Source organism: Bos indicus x Bos taurus, chromosome 17, assembly GCF_003369695.1.
Source record: "Bos indicus x Bos taurus breed Angus x Brahman F1 hybrid chromosome 17, Bos_hybrid_MaternalHap_v2.0, whole genome shotgun sequence".
NCBI lineage: Eukaryota > Metazoa > Chordata > Mammalia > Artiodactyla > Bovidae > Bos > Bos indicus x Bos taurus.
The window spans coordinates 31,417,542-31,432,549 of NC_040092.1; the positions used below are offsets into that span (position 1 = coordinate 31,417,542).

The 15,008-nt window shown below is 36.4% G+C and overlaps 1 long non-coding RNA gene across 1 annotated transcript; it reads right to left on the reverse strand.

Moving 5' to 3' along the window:
• Positions 1-8,873: 8,873 nt before the first annotated feature.
• Positions 8,874-14,582, reverse strand: LOC113875101. Its single transcript, XR_003506158.1, has 4 exons — positions 14,474-14,582; positions 13,423-13,488; positions 11,063-11,170; positions 8,874-9,222 (listed from the first exon to the last, which is right to left on the reverse strand). It is a non-coding gene; the product is annotated as an uncharacterized LOC113875101 (long non-coding RNA).
• Between the last annotated feature and the right edge of the window lie 426 nt (positions 14,583-15,008).

The following is a 15,008-nucleotide window of genomic DNA, read 5'->3' on the forward strand; positions in this document are numbered from 1 at the left end:
TTATGATTTATTTATTAATGTATCTATATGTGGCTATATTTATTCCAAGCCTAATTTGTAAAATTCTAACTGTAAGCCAACATTTTTCAAAGTAAATGAAGCAGAGAAAAAATAAAAGTGTTCATAGTATAAAATGAAATATTAAGTATCAATACTGTACTAAATCAATGTATATTATGTTGCATAAGACCCTGTCTACTTGTTAGAAAAAAGTCTACAAATTTTGTTCTGATTCCTGCCTGTCTATAGTAAAAATAAAATAAAATTAGTAAACTTAAAAGAATCATTGCTGGCACTGAGACAATAAATTTGGTTTCTTGTAAAGTAGGAACTATTCTCCAAGTACCCAGAGAATAAGAGCATCTATCATTTCCATTGTTAAATAAATAAACAGAATTTGTGTAGTTGTTGTGTTTATGATGCCTTTTGTTGTAAACTGATGATTCTCAAAGTCTTTCAAAGTAGAATTAATTAGTAATTTTTACATGTCCAGAATTATAGAGTCCAGGTTCATCATTCAATGAAGTCATGGATTAATATATATATAAATAAATCATAAAGTATCCTATGAATTAGTACGTATAAATAGACACACTTTATGAAACAGCCTATCATTTATTAGATATATTCTAATATTTCTATTTTATTTCAATATTATTCACTATTTAAAAGTTAGCCAGGAAATATTAGATCAGTTTATTGATCCACAAATGACTTGTGATGTATGCATTGAAAAGCACTTGACCTGGAGCAAATTTGAATCTTACATTACCTGTTACGTTTCATATAGTGAAACTTGATAGATATTGAATATAAGTGAATTTGAGTTCTTCACTAAAATAGTAGATGGAACATAAATATTTTATTTTGAGGATTAAAAAGAAACACATTCACACTGACTTTAGCAAAAGTCAAGCCTATGAAGGAAAGTTGTTATTACCTAGTGTAGATGCAGAAAGCGGAGAAGGCTCTCTGACAAGACATGAGGTTACTCAAATATCAGATGAAAGTGGGCCCAGGGCACAAATATGAGTCTGACACCAGTATAACTCAGAAAATAATTTTTAGTTCACTCGAGGGCTAGGACAGATGGGCAGTGAAGATGGTTTTATTTTTTTTAATATAAATTTATTTATTTTAATTGGAGGTTAATTACTTTACAATATTGTATTGGTTTTGCCACACATCAACATGAATCAGCCACAGGTATACACATGTTCCCCATCCCTAACCCCTCACCCTCCTCCTCCCCATACCATCCCTCTGGGTTGTCCCAGTGCACCAGCCCCAAGCATCCGATATCATGCATCAAGCCTGGACTGGTGATTCATTTCATATATGATATTATACATGTTTCAATGCCATTCTCCCAAATCATCCCACCCTCTCCCTCTCCCACAGAGTCCAAAAAACTATTCATCTGTGTCTCTTTTGCTGTCTCAATGGTTTTAGGTCACTGACAATAGCCTCAAATATTTTACCCTAAAAATTAAAAATCACTAAAAAATGTTGTTAATGCTAAACTTTAAACAGTGTGATTTCTTTGCAAACTCTCAAAAATTAACAAAGTTGCAAAATATTCTGTATCATTGGATGTATAAATAGTTAATTCAGATTTGTTGCTGTTGTTCAGTTGCCCATTCCTGTCTGATTCTGTGACCCTGTGGATGGCAGCGTGCCATGCTTCCCTGTCTGTCACCATTTCCCAGAGTTTGCCCAAGTTCATGTTCATTGCATCAGTGGTACCATCCAGCCATCTCATCCTCTGATGCCCTCTTCTCCTTCTGCCTTCCAATCTTTCCTAGCATCAGGGACTTTTCCAATGAATCATCTGCTCGCATCAGATGACCAAAATACTGGAGCTTCAGCATCAGTATCAGTCCTTCCAGTGAATATTCAGGGTTGATCTCCCTTCAGACTGACTCGTTTGATCTCCTAGCTGTCCAAGAGACTTTCAGATTAGTGCAGGTAAATGATACATTTGCATTTTACAAAAGAGAACTGTGCAAGAAAGACTGGTTCCTGGTGTCCTGGGTAACTGTGTCTTTTTGAGAGCTGGTACATTGTAGGGACCAAAAATATGCCTCTAGAATGAAAAAAATTAGTTAGTGAAAAAGAGTTAGAGAGAAAATACCATTTTATGTATCTGGAAGTATGAAAAAATTGTTTTCCTACAAGAATGACTTTTATAGAAGTGAACCACATCTACTTAATATCTATCTTTCAAGAGATAGATGGGCTGTATTTGTATACTTCTTGAGTGATCAAAAAACTCATAATTAGTAGGTGCTGAAATTGGCAAACATATATTTTAACATTTATTTTTATTTTAGTTTTTACTATTTTTATATTCATTTTATATCATTTTTTAAATTTTTAATTGGAAGATACTTGCTTTACAAAATTGTGTTTGTTTCTGCCATACATCAATATGAATCAGCCATAAGTATACCTATGTTCCCTCCCTCGAACCCCCCTCCCACCCCCTACTCCATCCCACCCTTCTAGGTTGTCACAGAGTACTGGGTAGAGTTCCCTAAATCATGCAAAAAAAACCCCCTGGCTATCTATTTTAAATACCGCAATGTATATGTTTCAGTGCTATATATTTTTACCTTAATAAAATATGAACAACTTTATAAAGTCTACACAAATTTTAAGCTCTTTGAAATGTTCAATACTCTTTTGAAACTGTTATGAATTTTATGCTTCTACTAATCCGCTTACATCTTAAATTACTCACTGATTGAATCAACTGAGTTCTTACATGCAGCTCTGATAAATTCTATCATTACCAGCTCCATCACTTCATCCTTCTCCTCCTCTAATCAATGACATGAATAAGTGATTTATTACTGACATCATATGCTTTGAAAATGCTAGAAGTAAATGATCATATGCTTTGAAAATGGTCTAAGTAAATGCTAACAAATAAATATAGAATGATTAATAAAAAAATGGTTAGAGTACAGTTTTGTCAGGGATCAGAAAGAGAATTTGATAGGGTTAGCATTGTTACAAAAAGACTGAATCTCACACATTTCTATCTCTTAAAGATAGAAACTATGGCAATTCATCTTATAAGAAGTAAGAATTTATTATCTACATGAAAGAATATTGTAGTAAAAACACTCCTTTTTCTTTCTGGTGTCACTGCAAAACTAATGAAAGGTGTCTATCATTTTATCATTTGTAAATATCAAAGTTAATGCCTGAAAATAAAATTTGTAAAAGCAGCATTTTAAATTATACCAGCAATTCAAAAGTTTATTAAGCATTGTTGCTGCTGCTGCTGCTAAGTCGCTTCAGTCGTGTTCGACTCTCTGTGACCCCATAGACAGCAGCCCACCAGGCTTCCCCATCCCTGGGATTCTCCAGGCAAGAACACTGGAATGGGTTGCCATTTCCTTCTCCAATGCATGAAAGTGAAAAGTGAAAGTGAAGTCGCTCAGTCCTGTCTAACTCTAGTGACCCCATGGACTGCAGCCTACCAGGCTCCTCTGTCCATGGGATTTTCTAGGCAAAAGTACTGGAGTGGGGTGCCATTGCCTTCTTCGTTAAACATTGTTAGGAGAATCTAAATTGATATTTACTTACTCACTATTGTACTTATAACTCTTCATTTTTTTCACATCTTTCCAATGTCTTGTGTTTCATAAAAACATCTAATTCAAAAGGAAAGATTTGCCTTTAAGATGTATTTGCTCAAAATAAAGTAGCCTAGTTTTCTTTTGATTTTTGAAAATGTCCTGTTTCCAGACCCTTTGAAGTTTAGAAACTAATCTCTACCAGTTATGAGCAGATGTCAGTTGCTGATTATTTATTCTGATTAATCATCTTTATCTAATTTATGATTTTAAAGCCTTTAGACATACATGTTCTCGCTTGAAGCAGGGTTTGATTTTTCAGTTTATCCCTATGTGAAACTGGCACAGGTCAAGCCGAATTACTTCTTTTCTAAAGGAGAAAAAATAAATTCTCATTATAAATTTAAGTGAAATGGTTTACATCTATATACACATATTGGCTAATAAATTAAGTAAATACTATTATAACACTCATCCTGGATAGGAAGGAGAGTATATAACACACACACACATACACACACAATGGATCAACTTTCTGATATACATATGAGAATTGATTCTGTTTTCCTTGTCATTTACTAAATCTTTTAAAAACTGTGTTTTCTCACATTCATTTGGGATGTTTTCAGAAGACCAGTCTGTGAATAAAGTAAAAATCACAGCTGAAAATGAATTAGCACCATCTCTAAAGGAGCAGACCTCACCACCTAGGTGCCAAATGAAGGGCACGATGACCCTCATAAACACCTTGTGTGAGTTAATGAGAGTGAAGGCTCATTTCCATAATGACTCCATATTTGCATCTGCTGCATACCACTCACAGAGCCCTGTAATAGAGGTTTTCCTGGTACAGGCTGGCCAAAGTCAGCTGTGAATCAGGCTGTGATTCTGCAGTAAGAAAATGACCATGCAGTCTTTCTGTCTGGCCCAGAGCCCAAGTGAAAACTGTTGCATTGGCTCCACAACTACAAAGCCTCTGAAACACACCATCTGCTGGGTGTCTTTGTTGCTACTTACTCTTCCTTGTGAGAGTTGGACTATAAAGAAAGCTGAGCGCCAAAGAATTGATGCTTTTGAATTGTGGTGTTGGAGAAGACTCTTGAGAGTCCCTTGGACTGCAAGGGGATCCAACCAGTCCATCCTAAAGGAAATCAGTCCTGAATGTTCATTGGAAGGACTGATGCTTAAGCTGAAACTCTAATACTTAGGCCACCTGATGCGAAGAGCTGACTCATTTGAAAAGACCCTGATGCTGGGAAAGATTGAAGGCAGGAGGAGAAGGGGACGACAGAGGATGAGATGGCTGGATGGCATTGCTGACTCAATGGACGTGAGTCTCAGTGAACTCGGGGAGTTGGTGATAGACAGGGAGGCCTGGCGTGCGGCAGTCCATGGGGTCGCAAAGAGTCGGACAAGACTGAGTGATTGAACTGAACTGAACTCTTCCTTGTAGCTACATAAACATTCATTTACCATCAAGTATCTACTTCCAGGGTCTTCTCTGCTGGCTCAGTGGTAAAGAATCTGTCTCCAATGCAGGAGACCCAGGTTTAAGCCCTGGGTCAGGAAGATCTTCTGGATGAGGGCATGGCAACCCACTCTAGTACTCTTGCCTAGAGAATCCCATGAACAGAGGATCCTGGAAGGCTGCGGTCCTTACGGTCACACAGAGTCGGACACAACTGAAGCGACTAAGCGGCGGCAGCAGCAGCAGCAGCAGCATTTACTTCCAGAAAGCACGTCTATGACAAAGTGAAAAGACAGATTCTCTCACTGTTTGCTACTTCTGTCACCAATATCTTCTTACTTGTAAAAGGAGTAAGAGCATGGATCACATTTATTTACGCTGAATAGAAAAGGGAAATAATAAATATATGAGGGGAAATTAGGTATCTTTGGAGGCTCTGCTGACCTGAAACATATCTATTGCAGCCCAGAACTCCACTGGTTATATTTTCCAAACACAACCACAAACTCAAAGTATGCCAATAAAGAGAGAAACTCCATTAGCTATGGCATCCCAAGAAAGGAAAACTATCATCTTACTCATCCTGGAGTACAAGTTATTTTATTACACATTGAGAAGAAAAAAAAAAAAAAGACTGCATGTAATTTTCCTTCCATTTCCCCCATTATAGGGGAAACTAATATGATAGTATTTATCAAAAGAAGGAAAGTTAAGTCACAGAAAGCAAAAAAACATATAACTGACATTTAGATATTCATATACGGACTACTATAGAATTTCAGTGTATGTCTAATAACGCATTTCTAGAATCAAATGCCAAAAGCAGCAGTGAAATGTCCAATTCTGTCTGAGCTTGACTCATATTAATTTTCACTCTGTAAGATCATTTAAGTGATGAATTGAGAAAAATGAATTAAATAAGAAAACAGCAGCAACAAAAAAAGTAAAAGTAATAGCTTCTATTTCTGCTTAAGAGAAAATGTGCTCATCTGAAACTAAAGATGCAGAGAAAATGGAAGGCCATCCAGAAAAGGAAAAAATGAAAAAAAAAATCTACGGATGAAAATAGCAGTAATCCATGATTCCCTGGTATGTGATATTTGAGTGCTTGCCACAGAAGGGAACCCATTAACCATTGGTCAGACTGAGTTTGGTCCATCAAAACTCTTATTAAAGGCTCAATTACTACACTTTCTTACTCAGAGACTTCATCCCATGTCCTGACTTAGAATTTTATTCTTCAGTCAATGACCTTCATATCTGTAAGCTCAGTTGTATCCTCCCATTCAAATTCCTGCCATTACATTCAATTATCTTTTAGACTCTTTCATTCAGATATATTCCTGTCTTTTGAAACAACATTAACCAAAATTTCTTTTTTACATTAGAAAAATTGATTTACATATAAATTAATAAATTATCACAAAAACTTAAATTATAAATAAATTAGGGCTTCCCCAATGGCTCAGCAGGTAAAAAATCTGCCTTCAATGCAGGAGATAAAGGAAACATGGGTTCTATCTCTGGGCGGGGAGGATGCACTGGAGGAGGAAAATGGCAACCCACTCCAGTGTTCTTGCCTGGATAATCCCATGGACAGAGGAGCCTGGCGGGCTATAGTCCAAAGGGTCGCAAAGAGTCAGACACAACTGAGCGACTAAGAACACACATATCATAAGTTAACCTTTAAAGAGTTCTTACAAGGTACCAGCGTTTTACATGGATGTTCTCTTTTAATCTTCTTTTAATTTTTTTTTAATTCTTTGAATTTGGCATATATTTGATTTACAAGATTGTATTAGTTTCAGTCGTGCATTAAAGTAATTTAGTTACACATATACATATATATTGGAGGAGGAAATGGCAACCCACTCCAGTATTCTTGCCTGGGAAATCCCATGGAAAGAAGGAGCCTGGAGGGCTCATGGATTATTGAGGTCGCAAAAGAGTTGGACGTGATTTAGTGAGTAAACAACAGCAGTCCTAAACAACAAAAGAATATTTTCAGATTCTTTTTCCGTAGAGGTAATTACTCTAACCAAATCTTTTCTCCTCCAAGAACCAAAGAAGCCTTGACGAATCAGAAATCTTGCAAATTTTCCTTGAAATGTCTTTCTTCATGCCTATCATTTTTAATTCTGCTGCCACTAGAGTTGTATTCTACTTCAAGCCTGAATCGCTGAAATAGTCAATTCCATGGTCTCCCAAGCTAAATTCTCTCTACCTTTATTCTGTGTTTTGCTGCTGAATTAAATGAACTCAAATATGGTTTCCTAATTTGTAGCCTTTTAGGAGAAGGGAAATGCTACCCACTCCAGTATTCTGGTCTGGAGAATTCCATGGACTGTATTGTCCATGGTGTCATAAAGAATTGGACACGACTGAGCAAATTTCATTTGCACTTTCAGAGAGAGCTAATTTTCAACAATATGAAATGTCTGATTTCTCTGCTTGTCTTCATTGAAGTTTTAACCAGTATTGATTGACACAGATACTGAATTGAATATGACAGGGATTATGGGTTACCATGAAGAATGTGGTCAGTGTAGTCATGTCCCTATTTTAATAACGTAGAAAAAGAGGTAAACAGAGATAAATGACTTATACATTGTCAGTCATGGCTAGTAAGGTTAGGGTAGGAATTAAACCAACAGTTTGAGATTGCATCACCAACTAGATGGATATGAGTTTGAGTAAGCTCTGGGACTTGGTGATGGACAGGGAAGACTGGCATGCTGCAGGTCCATGGGGTGACAAAGAGTTAGATATGACTGAGTGACTGAACTGAACTGACAGATTGCCATATACACACTACTGTATATAAAATAACCAATAAGGACCTAGAGTATAACATGGGGAACTGTACTGAATATTCCATAATAACCTACATGGGAAAAGAATTTGAAAAAGAATAGATACATGTATATGTGGAGCTGAATCACTTTGCAATACACTTGAAACTAACATGACATTGTAAATTAACTATATGCTCAGTCTTGTCCACCTCTTTGTGACCTTTTAACTGTAGTCTGCCAGGCTCTTCTATCCATGGGATTTTCCAGGGAAGAATACTGAAGTGGGTTGCCATTTTTCTACTCCCAGAAATCAACTGTATTCAATATAAAGTAAAAATTACAAACAAACTATTGTCATTTGGAACTCAGTTCTTTGCCAACATGACTGAACTTAATGCCTTATTTGCATAAACTCTTGATGATCATTCACTTCATTCTTTGTATTCGGGAGGCACACAGGAACAAAAAATTAAACAAAATGAAATTATATTTATGTAAATGAGAGAGGTGTTAATTACCACTATGGTGTTCATCATATTACCATATGCAAGTGTATCAAGTTAACACATCGTACATCTTAAAGATACACAATGTTATATGTCAATTATAGCTCAATTTAAAAAATAACAGTACAAAAAATGAACCCACATCAACCTGACTTCAAAGCTGGTGCTGTTCATCACCCTGCAATCTGCTTCCATACCACTTAGCTTACCTTCTTCCATATGTTGATATGTGCCTTCCATTTAGAGTCTGTATTTCCCCTCTCATCTATCTCTGTTTCTCTGTCTCTCTCTCTCTTCATCTATACCTGTTCTGTTCCCTCCCTGACTTACAGAGAACACCTTACTTATCATTTACAATTCTCTATCTAAACATTACAAGACAAAATGAAAGTCATTTTCAAGTCCTCCTCTTTTCTGAAGGCTTTCACAAGTACTTACCATTATTAATTTCCCTACACTTTCAACCCCAACAGAACATATAGTTTATCACAGAAATTATTATACATACTGCCATAGGTCATTCATAATTTTTTATTGTATTCTTATCTCTATAATTCATTTAGAGCTCCTTCATAGCAAGGAACTTCTACTTCTCTAAGATATACTACATTAATGTAGTTGTCATTATTTCTATCATTGTACTTCTAAATACTCTGCTGATACCAGTGTTCTGAGAATATAATCAGTGTTCAAGGGATCTATGTTCATTTACTGATGGCAGAGTCAGTACTCAATCATAGGCTTTTGATTTTCCAAATCAGCTGAATGAAGCTTCGAGTTACAACCAGCTGTAAGTCTTTGGAGTCAGAGGCCTGGTAAAAGGAAACATTTTGTCTTCTACAATTTGAAGAACAGAACATTCAGACCTGTTTAAATGCAAAAAAGTACAGGCAGATTAGTTATAAATAGCAATGAAATAATTCAAAATGTTTGTCCACTAAAAATATTTAATATTGATATTCAATGGACAAATCCACTAGTATTCACAGGGAAGTTATGAAGATATAAGAATAAGCACTCAGTAAAATCATCCCAAAGCTTATCCGAAACAGAATTACAAAGGAAATTCTGAGTAAAAAGAAAACATGTTCTGACTTGACTAAGAAAAAAGTTTGCAGTTGTCAGAAACATCACAGCACTGAAACTTTACCAAACCCGGATCATTAGCCATCAGGGATGATACAAGACAGATACCTGTCTGAAAAGAATATATGAATAAATTCTAAGCTTATTACTAAACTTTCAATTCTTGATTCTAGATTTTTATGGGCTTGAATGTCTGAAATTGTACACTGTTGAAACTACAGTGTTGCATAACACAGACTCAGATCAGATCAGATCAGATCAGTCGCTCAGTCGTGTCCAACTCTATGCAACCCCATGAATCGCAGCACACCAGGCCTCCCTGTCTATCACCAACTCCCAGAGTTCACTCAGACTCACGTTCATTGAGTCAGTGATGCCATCCAGACATCTCATCCTCTGTCGTCCCCTTCTCCTCCTGCCCCCTATCCCTCCCAGCATCAGAGCCTTTTCCAATGAGTCAACTCTTCACATGAGGTGGCCAAAGTACTGGAGTTTCAGCTTTAGCATCATTCCTTCCAAAGAAATCCCAGGGCTGATCTCCTTCAGAATGGACTGGTTGGATCTCCTTGCAGTCCAAGGGACTCTCAAGAGTCTTCTCCAACACCACAGTTCAAAAACATCAATTCTTCGGTGCTCAGCCTTCTTCACAGTCCAACTCTCACATCCATACATGACCACAGGAAAAACCATAGCCTTGAATAGATGAACCTTTGTTGGCAAAGTAATGTCTCTGCTTTTGAATATGCTATCTAGGTTGGTCATAACTTTTCTTCCAAGGAGTAAGCGTCTTTTAATTTCATGGCTGCAGTCACCATCTATAGTGATTTTGGAGCCCAGAAAAATAAAGTCTGACACTGTTTCCACTGTTTCCCCATCTATTTCCCATGAAGTGGTGGGACCGGATGCCATGAGGTTCTTAACTCTGGCCACATATTACAATCCCTTAGAGAGCTTTTTAAAAATGCTTAAGAACAATCAGTGCTTAAGAACAATAGACTGATTAAATCAGAATCTCTAGGGAGAGGATCTGGATGACTATATTATTTTAAATCTTGCCCAGGTGGCTCCACTGTGCATCTGGGACTGAGCACTTTACCAAAGAGCATGGCCTGGAAGTTATAGAGGTTAGAAACAACCACTGACGGTTGCCTAAGTCATTGGAAACTGTCAAACAGTCTCCGTAACAGATTTGGCATTGAATTGGGATTCCAAGGTGACCTTAGTGGTAAAGAACCTGCCTGCCAATGCAGGAGACATAAGAGACAGGAGTTTGATACCTGGGTGGGGAAGATCCCCTGGAGGAAGGCATGCAATCCACTCTAGTATTCATGCCTGGTTAATCCCATGGACAGAGGAGCCTGGTGGGCTACAGACCATGGGGTTGCAAAAAGTTGTGATACAACTGAAGTGACTTAGCATGCATATCACAATAATGGCATAGACAAATATGAATCAGATAATATCAGTGCAGGTCAATACAATCATGCCCTCTTTCTCACTTTTCTGTAAACATTTGAGGAAACAGAAGCTAAGCCATTATTTCTGAGCCTCTTTTGCCAATTTATTCTCACTTATGACTCTGTAAATTCACCAATGGGACTAAATTTTCCCTTAACTCACCTTCCAACTGCTAAATGTTGCATTAATATATCCCATTTATGTGTCTTTAGCACAGAATCTGTTGATGTCACGTCTTCCACTCTCTGGCATGACATTGGGTATTTTCAACTGTAATGGTGGCCAGAGCCACAAACAAACATTCCAGGATTATGATAACATTAAATCAGAATACAGAATAAAAGAAAAAGAAAGTAGATCCAGAAGAAAAAACATTGATTGTGAACAAGTTTCTGCCTTTATACATTTTTTCTAGTCAGTTTAGAGATTACTGCTGTTGATATAAGAAATTAAGATTCAGGTAAGAGAAGCCAAAATTATTAAAAGTTGTAATCTAAAAGTTAAAAGGAAATTTACAAAAAGAGTCTTTATTACTTGTGGGTGACACAGAGACAGATACATATAAACAATACTTTATGACTTTGGTAATAAAGACTATACTGAAAATACTTGAAGTTCTGGACTAAATTTGTAATATTTACAGGCATATTAATAAGGACTGTAAAATTACCTAAAAAAAGATTCTAACACTAGCTGCTGTGAATTACTAAATAAAATGATAGTGTTGTGACTATACAAGTGATCAGAAACTTTGATCAACTGTGTTTTTGAACAGGCATGCCACATGACACAGAGATAAAGTATAAAATATAGTCCTCAGTATTACTGAGAAAACTGTTTCTAAAGGAAGAGGAGAAAAACTATCAAATTAGGCTTTGTGTATTAATATTTAGCATTCTGTTCCCAAAGCAGCCTTAGTAAATACTCAAAGGACCAGATATTCTTATTCTGCCCATGGAGATGCAATAGAATCTTCAGTGTATTTGCTTTCAAATGCATCAACTCAGAGGTTGGAGGTTGTTCTCCTTACTGGGAGGCACAAGATTGGTTTCATACTGAGTTCCTTTGTGACTCCCAGATCTTTCTCAGCCACTTTGGCTTTGAGTATGTCACCAAAGGCACCCTGGTTGACTACCATGCCACAATCCCATAATCTAATGTTTATATGGGTAGATAGCAAACCCGAAAACTGTGCTTTGCTTCAAGAATTTGAAAGAGAAGATTGGAGAGTCTTCTTCAATTAACTCAGTCAAAAGAAACATTGAATTCAAAATTATTTAGTTTTAACTTACTAGACAGACTTCAAAAAACACAGAAAGCATTCTGAAGAGGAAGTCTGGCTTTTTATTGGTAAGTTATAGATTATTTTATCCATCATAGCAGATGAGCGGTCTCATTTAACCAATGGCCATAGAGTGCATGAGTGAATTTACACATAATCCCAGTAATTCTATCCAGTTAAAACAATTGATTTAAACTGATGTTTATTTTTCCTTTTAACATTTGCTGCGAGCCAGTGTTTCTGTTGTGTGACTCCCAGATTCTATGGATTGACAACAAATTCACAATGAAAGGTTATCTTATTTTCTTAACTGTCTTTATCACTTGTTCCAGGATCTTTTGGTGCTCTTTGTGGAATACCCTGCAGAGTTTCTGATTGATATCCTCCTACTCCATTCCCACCTTTGTAGGGCAAGGAAGGGCAGACAGTAGTACAGATGTCTGTTTATTTTGTAATAAGAGCAAATATCATCCATCTCTTTCACTGCAGTAAGAATCTCAAAGTTATATGAAAAACAAACCATATGACACACTTTGTATTGCTTACTTTGCCAAGATATTTTCAGGAAAAAAGTTGCTGTTGATTACAAATCAGTGAGGAATGGCAAAAATAAATGAAAGAAAAGGAGATCTTCAAAAAATTATCCAAGAAAACAACGTAACTGAGAGATAACCGTCTATATTGAAGTGACCAATAGAGAACTCAGCAGAGTGGGTAAAAATAGACCAATACAGAGACACAACATGTGAAATCTTAGCACATGGAGGACCAAGAGAAGTTTTACTAAACTCCAGAAATTAGGGGTGGGAAAAGACTCATGCTCACGTGCAAAGAATCAATATTCAAATGGCTTCAGGCTGAAGAACCTGTGAGATACCAGAGCAAGCCTTCAAAATTCTTCAATCTTGAATTTCATTGTCAATCAGACTATACATAAAGTGTAAAGATAGAATAAATACATTTCCAGAGAAGCAAAATCTCAACAAAAATGAACTTCCCCATGTACTGACCTGAAAGAAGGTGCTGGCTGATTTGCTTTCAAAGTGATGTCAATAGCCAAAACTAAGAGGGAACCAGTTAGCAGGATGTGATGGAAACATCAGAATGATGGTAAAGGGAGTTTCTAGGATAACAATGTAAGCCAGGTGGTGGAAAGATTGTTCTGTCCCATTGAGCCTATGCACAGTGATGAGTAGGAGCTTTCTCACTTTACCAGGATCATGATCTTTTCCATCCTTACCCTATTTTGCATGTAGAGTTCCCCATCTCAACAAATGGTAGTTCATTAGAAGTCCTTGAGCAATTCCTTAAATCAAAAGCCCAAGAATCATTATTAACACCTTTCTTTTTCCTCCCCTAAATCCAATCACTTGCTAAGTGCTGTCAATTTTTCCTTTATTTGTATGTGTATATGGTTATCTCTAACTCTGTTGCTGTCTAGATCTCTTAGAACTGAACTCCATTCCTCTAATTTTGACTCTGCCTCTTTCTCATTTATTTTCCACATAGAGGATAGAATGATCTTTCAAAAGTTGGATATGCTATTCTGCTACTTAAAAGCTATCACTCTCTTCATTTTCCTTAGAATGTAGAATCAGATCTTTACTTTGATCTGTACTATGATTTGTCATGTGACATGTCATGTGACTTCCTTTCTGTTCCTTGAATGGTCAAATTCTTTGCCTGACTGAGAGGTGCTTGTAGGCCATTTACCCTGCTATGAAGTTTCTTCCTGGACAAGTAGTATTGAATCATATCCCCTAAACCTTTCTTTAATGTCACAATGTACTTTATAACTTTCCAGTGTTTATCACAAAGCTTGAGACTTAATGGAGCTCAAAATACGTTTTCAAATGAATGAATGACACTTATGTAATGACTCCTTGATGCTTACTATGACAAATGAAAATGGGCAAAAAACTAATCACTGAGACTGGTAGTAAAGGTACCACTACTACTTGGGAGTTAAGAGAGTTACTTTTTTTTTTATTTTAAATAAATATTTATTTTAACTGGAGGTTAATTACTTTACAATACTGTATTGGTTTTGCCATATATCATATGCAAGAAAGTTACTTCTGTATAATGTGTTTTCAACTTAACTGGGGCACAAGGTGTCCAAATATTGGGTCACTGTATTCTGAGTGTTTCTGGGAATGTACTTTTTAAGGTGATTAACATTTAAATTGATAGCTTGAGTCAAGAAGATTTGTATTCCAAATGTGGGTAGACCTCATCCAATAGAACCCAAGAACCCCTGGCTGTCTTGGGTCTCCAGCTTGTTAACTTACCTTGAAGATCTTGGAATCTGCCTATGTCCATAGTCACATGAGCCAATTCTTTATAATAAAGCTCTCTCTTTCAAGATGAACAGACATAGATGGAGATAGAGGTGGAGATAAAGTTGGAGATGATGGAGATGGAGATATATCCCATTGGTTCTGTTTCTCTGGAGAATTCTAGAACAGAGGCATTGTGTGACTATAGCCAGAGACTTTTTGATTAATTAAGAATATCTTGGAAGAGCTGAACCTCAGTCACATGACACTTTCAGAATTTGAGTGTTCTAAATTAGCATAATTTGTCCCTCAAATGCAATTATATTCTCTGTTGTACTCTGCCCATGGTTGGCATAATAAGCATCTCGTCAAATATAATATAAATGCATATTTAAAAAGATTAACCCTATTAAATATATAGTGCTTCCTATACATATTTAAGCAAAATGTATAAATAAATAGTTCTGTGCATTCTTTAAGGAATAGTGTGCTCAACAAACTATTTATGTAAGAAAATAATATATATCCAAAAATAAAACATAAAAAT